The sequence below is a fragment of the Galeopterus variegatus genome, unplaced genomic scaffold (assembly GCF_000696425.1).
Source record: "Galeopterus variegatus unplaced genomic scaffold, G_variegatus-3.0.2 Scaffold13009, whole genome shotgun sequence".
Lineage (NCBI taxonomy): Eukaryota > Metazoa > Chordata > Mammalia > Dermoptera > Cynocephalidae > Galeopterus > Galeopterus variegatus.
Genome location: NW_007739120.1, coordinates 5,752 through 12,031, shown reverse-complemented (window position 1 = coordinate 12,031; position 6,280 = coordinate 5,752).

The window sequence follows — 6,280 nt, the reverse complement described above, 5'->3', positions numbered from 1 at the left end:
AATTTGCGGCGGGACAACCTGTACTTTGCGTTGTTACCTGAAGACCTTCTGGCTGCTGGAAGTGACCGTGAGGGGAACTGAGACTCTCGGGAATCTGTGAAGACCACCCGGCGCGAGGGCCACGACGGCGCCCTCCGCTGGTGGCAGTTGGTAATGGCGGGTGATAGAATTTCAGCACAGGAATTTGTGAAATGTCACAACTGCCCGCATTGTATGGGTGACCAGAGGCACTAAGCTTTCTCCAGAGTCCAGACAAGAGGCCATAAACCCTACTCTTGAAAGAAGGATGTAGCATACAATGGGTGGGCGTATTTTGAAAATGTGTCAAATAAAAATCCAATGAAGGAATTTAAATTGAAGAATAAAAAATTTCAGTTATCCCAAAAGTAGACATGGGAGGTGGAATAGAGAAATAAAAAGTGATGAAAATATATAAATAAAAAAAGAGTGGCAAAATGGCCAAATTTAAATCAAACAATATTAATATAAACATGAATCTTTTAAAAGTCTAAACATTCCAATTAATATGCAGAGTTTTTCAGATTAGGAAGAAGTAAGTCTCAATTATATGCTAAATGAGAGGCAATTACTAGTGGAAGATTTGGGTGTTTTCATGGCAATCAATTATTCCCACTTTTTTGTTAATTTTTTATTTTTATTTCTTCATTTTCTTAAATTTCATTTTATCAATACACAATGCGGTTGTTTTTTGCGTCCCTTTACCGAATCCTCCCTTCTCCCTCCCCCTTCTGCTCCCTCCCATCAACCTCATATCTAGTCACTTATCTTAACAATTTCAAGGAATTGGGAATTTTGGGTCTTCTTCCCTTCACCCCCATTAGATTGTGTATTTATTTATATATTTTTTGCTCCCACAAATAAGTGAGAACATGGGGTATTTCTTTTTCTGTGCCTGACTTGTTTCACTTTATATAATTTTCTCTAATTCCATTCATACTGTTGAGAATGGCAGTATTTCATTCTGTTTTTAAGGCTGAGTAGCATTCCATTGTGTAGATATACCATTTTTTCCATAGCCACTCATCTGATGATGGACATTTCAGCTGGTTCCAACTCTTGGCTATTGTAAATAGTGCTACAATGAACATTGGAGTACAGGTATGCCTTCGACATGATGATTTCCATTCCCCTGGGAATAGTCTCAGCAGTGCGATAACTGGGTCATATGGTAGATCTATCTGCAATTGTTTGAGGAACCTCCATACCATTTTCTGTAGAGGCTCAACCATTTTGCTTTCCCACCAACAATGTATGAGAGTTTCTTTTTCTCCGTCTCCTTGCCAGCATTTATCATTCACAGTCTTTTGGATATTAGCCATCCTAACTGGGGTGAGATGGTATCTCAGTGTGGTTTTGATTTGCATTTCCCAAATGCTGAGTGATGTTGAGCATCTTTTCATGTGTCTATTGGCCACTCATATATCTTCCTATGAGAAATGCCTATTTAGCTCCTTTGCCCATTTTTTAATTGGGTTACTTGATTTTCCTGTAACGTTGTTTGAGGTCCTTGTATATTCTGAATATTAATCCTCTGTCAGATGTATATTTTGCAAATATTTTCTCCCACTCTATTTTTTGGCTTGTCACACTGTTAATTGTTTATTTCACAGAGCAGAAGCTTTTTAGTTTGATATAATCACATTTGTTTATTTTTCCTTTGGTTACCCATCCTTTTGGGGTCATATTCATGAAGTCTGTACCTTGCCCTACTTCCTGGAGTGTTTCCCCTCTGTTTTCTTTAAGAAGTTTTATTGTTTCAATGTGCATATTTAATTCTTCAATCCATTTTGAGTTGATTTTTCTATATGGTATTATGTATGGGTCTAGTTTCATTCTCCTGCATATGGATATCCAGTTATCCCAGCACCATTTGCTGAAGAGGCAGTCTCTTCCCCAGTGTATAGACTCGGTGCCTTTGTCAAAGATCAGATGGCTATAGGTATATGGGTTGATTTCTAGATTCTCTACTCTATTCCATTGATCCATGTCTCTGTTTTCATGCCAGTACCATGCTGTTTTGGTTATTATAGCTTTGTAGTATAGTTTAAAGCCAGGTATGGTTATGACTCCAGCTTTAGTTTTTTTGCTCAGAATAGCTTTGGCTATGCATGGTCTCTTGTTATTCCATATAAATGTAAAGGTAGTTTTTTTTTTTTTTCCATTTCAGAGGAAAATATCATTGGAATTTTGATGTCCTCTATTAAGTATTTTATATCTATTTGATTTATTGTAAAAGCTTCATAGAATTCTTGGTATGGACACAGCATAATTTATCAAAAAATACTTGTTTTGACATTTTTGTGCCCATACTCTAATGCACATGAGTGAGTAGCTATGCCAGATACAGTCTTAGAAGGTGAATTTCTGTGTCAAACGGTAGGTAAATTCATGAACTTTTCAAAAAATGACAAATTACACTCCAAAAGCCCATTAAAATTATGTCCTCTTTTGATCAGCCAGTATCAAAATTTTAAAAGAATATTTTGTTACTTAAATAACTTACACAAGGTATTAAGCATACTTAAGGTAGAAAATGTCCATATATACTTATTATTCATCTCCTATTGGATACATACTATTGATCCCATTTTCTATTGTTTCATAATTTAAGTAATGAAACAAAATTATTATACATTACAGGTAAAAAGATACATATATACAAATATCTACACATGACTTTTTTTTTGTTTTATATATTTCCTTGTACCAAACAGATTTTCGTACATACTATATGCTGTATTATATATATTACTTTGCCTCTACAATACATTGTGTTTATTAAAATTATGATAGATATAAATATTTTGATATAGTTAATGCAGTGTCCTTTCATTATTCTTTAACAGAAGATATTGCCTGTTATACATTATTACATTCATATCAACATTACCACAGGATGGGAAATAATAATTAAAAAGTTCGGCTATTTTATATATGTGATGAAAATATTTTAATTTGTATATGAACAGTACAGATACATGTATATATTTTAATAAGAAAAATATTGGTTCTCTTTTGGTTATGGTAGTTTTCATGCAGCTTATCTCTGTTTTTCTTTACTTTTCTACTGTTGATCAAAAATTAGCCTTTTTTACATAAACGGAATCATGCTTGTTAACAACATAGCTAGCGAAGATTTGAAATAGTTCATTAGCAAACTATATGCTTGGCATCCCTATAAAAATAATCCATTTTAATAAATTGAACAAACGTATATCAGCAAAACTTTAAATAGATACACTACCTACCTGGAAATAACGAGTTAAATGTTGCCTGCTTTGCCCACACAATCCATGGAGATTTGAAAAATAAAACACTATTTTACATATGCTGAAAGATGACACAGAATTTTAAAACCAGAATTCTATATCCAACAAAATTTTCCTTCCGAACTATAAGTGAAGTAAGTCACATGCAGATAAGCAAAACTGAGACAGTTTGTTGTTAGCCAAACCTTAAGTAATGCTACAGGAATGTATTAGCTTCTTAGGGCTGCCATGATATAGTACCACTAACTAGGTGGCTTAAAACTAGATGGCACTAAAAAAAAAAATCCAGGAAGTTTTTTATCTCATACTTCCGGTGGCTAGAAGTCTGAAATCATGTTGTCTACAAGGCCACGCTCTGTTTGAAAACTGCAGGAGAATCCTTCCTTTCTTCTTTTGAGTTTCATGGTGTTTGCCAGGGATCTTTGACATTCTTTGGCTTGCAGCTGAATCACCCCAATCCTCCATGTTCACATGCCATCCCCCCGTATGTATCTTCACATAGACATTCCTCTCTGCATATCTGCATCTGTGTCCAAATTATCCCTTTTTGTAAAGACACCAGTCAAATCGGATTAGGGCTCATCCTAACAACCTTATCTTAACTACATCTTGCAAAGACCCTATTTCCAAGTAAGGTCACATTCTGAGGTAATGGGAGGTGTAGGACACTTTTGGGTGACAGAATTCAACAACTAGCAAGAAAGTTCTTCAGGCTGAAAGTAAATGACACCTGATGGAAACCAAAAAGTACAGGACTACAAGAAGGCGAGAAGAACACTGGATGGGGAAAATAAGCGGATAAATATAAAAGACATCTTTTTAAAATTTATTTAAGAGATATCTGCCTTTTGAAAACAAAAATGATAAATGTTGTTACTGATTTAAACTATACAGCAAGAACTCAAAGGAAAGGGGAAATAAATAGAATTGTAGTGTAGTAAGGATACATACTCAGGACGTGACACAAAAGACATCTTTTTAAAATTTATTTAAGAGATATCTGCCTCTTTAAAACAAAAATGATAAATGTTGTTATCAATCTAAACTATACAGCAAGATCTCAAAGGAAAGGGGAAATAAATAGAATTGTAGTGTAGTAAGGATACATACTCAGGACGTGACACCACCTAATTCTATGACGATGAAGAAAGTAAAGAATTTAATATCAGTCAGTCCCTGAGGAATCACTAAACACACCACAAAAATGTATACATAATATTCTAGTTACTATCATTGGATAACAAATTATCACAAAATTTATTTTCTATAATATAATCTATATACAGATGTCTGTTTTTTCATTAGGCTTTCTAGCTCAACAATGTAACTATACCATCTCATCTGTACTTGGCTCACATTTGAAATTGAAGAAATACTTATGGGAGGAATAAAATAACTACAATGAAAGAAATTAAGCAAATCATTGCCAAAAACAATAAAAAATTAAAAAGATCCACTGCTTCTTTATAAAGATCATTTGGTAAAAAGAAAAAAAGATGTTGATGTCTGCTTTCAGAAGGATGGAATATTTTCCCTATTTCTTCCCCTAAGTGAAACTTAAATCCCTGGACATTATATACAGTGAACATAAAAAGGTGGAAAAAATAAGCAAGACTGACTAGGAACCTCAAAACTCAGGAAACAGCGTGGTATTTCCACAGTGTTTTGTTTTGTCTTGTTTTTGCCTTATAAATCCAAGACCTGGAGCAGAAAAATCGAACAATCCGAAAACACCGAAAGGTGCTAATAAAAAGCCTTTAAAGCCTGTTCTCTCTAAACCAAGGACTAGGTAAGTCACAGATAAAAGAGACAGAAAACTTTTAGACAGTAACTGCTCTATTCCAGACAAACACCATCCTCATCCACACTAGCAGAGACTCTGTAGTGAAACTAGACCCGGTGAGGACCAGGCTCCAAAGAGTCACCCTAACCTGTCTCTCCCCATGCTAATTAATTTTTCCATTTACTGGACACGCGTGGGAAAGAAAGAACTATGACTTGATTACACATATGCAATTTAGATAAATGGTGAGATACCACCACACACTTATTAGATGAGATATAGTAAAAAAAAACAATGGCCATTATAAGTGCTCATAAGACTACAGAGAAATTGAAACTGTTGGTAGGATATAAAATGGTACAACCACTTTGCGTATTCTGATATAGCATGAAGGCTCACCCATCATGTGATCCAGCCATCCTTTTCCTTCATCCTCATCCATATACATACACATATATATACACAAACACACACACACATCACACACACACACACACTGCCTATACAAAGCCTTGAACAGTAATGCATACAGCATGGTGTCTGAAGTCATGATCTTATCCATATAACAGTAAAAGAAATAACATCATATTTGCACAAGACTTTCCACATAATAAAACTGTAAAAGTGCTAGCCACAAATGCATTGTGAGAACCATATCAACGTTACATCAAAATGATAACAAAAATGAAAATCAATGGTGTATATCCTTCATCAAATCCCTGGCACTTCCCAACACCCAATCACTCCTCTCCCAAAACACAACTTATGTTTGACCAACAGTACCCAAGGGTACTTCCACTATTCATATACCATAATCATTATGGGTATATCCAAGAATACATTCAAATCAGATAAAAATTTTGGTATCAGACAACTGTAACACACAACGGGCAACATTATGTCACTATCACAATAGAGAAACAATATGACCAAATTTAACATCCAATCACAGAAAAGATACAGCACAGAAACAGCAGCAAATATAATTAGTCGTGAAATATTGAAAATTCCTCCCTGAGATCACGCAGTGGAATCAATCGGTAAATTTAGCAAGACTGTCTGATTAAATAAAGTTAAATATTAGCTCATATTTCCAAGAGAAGCAATTGTTACTAACTTGTTTTTACACATCATAGGAAACGGTAGAAAACCCTACACTACAAGGTCACATTTTTATTGCTTTTTCCGGATAAAACTTGACAGTGTT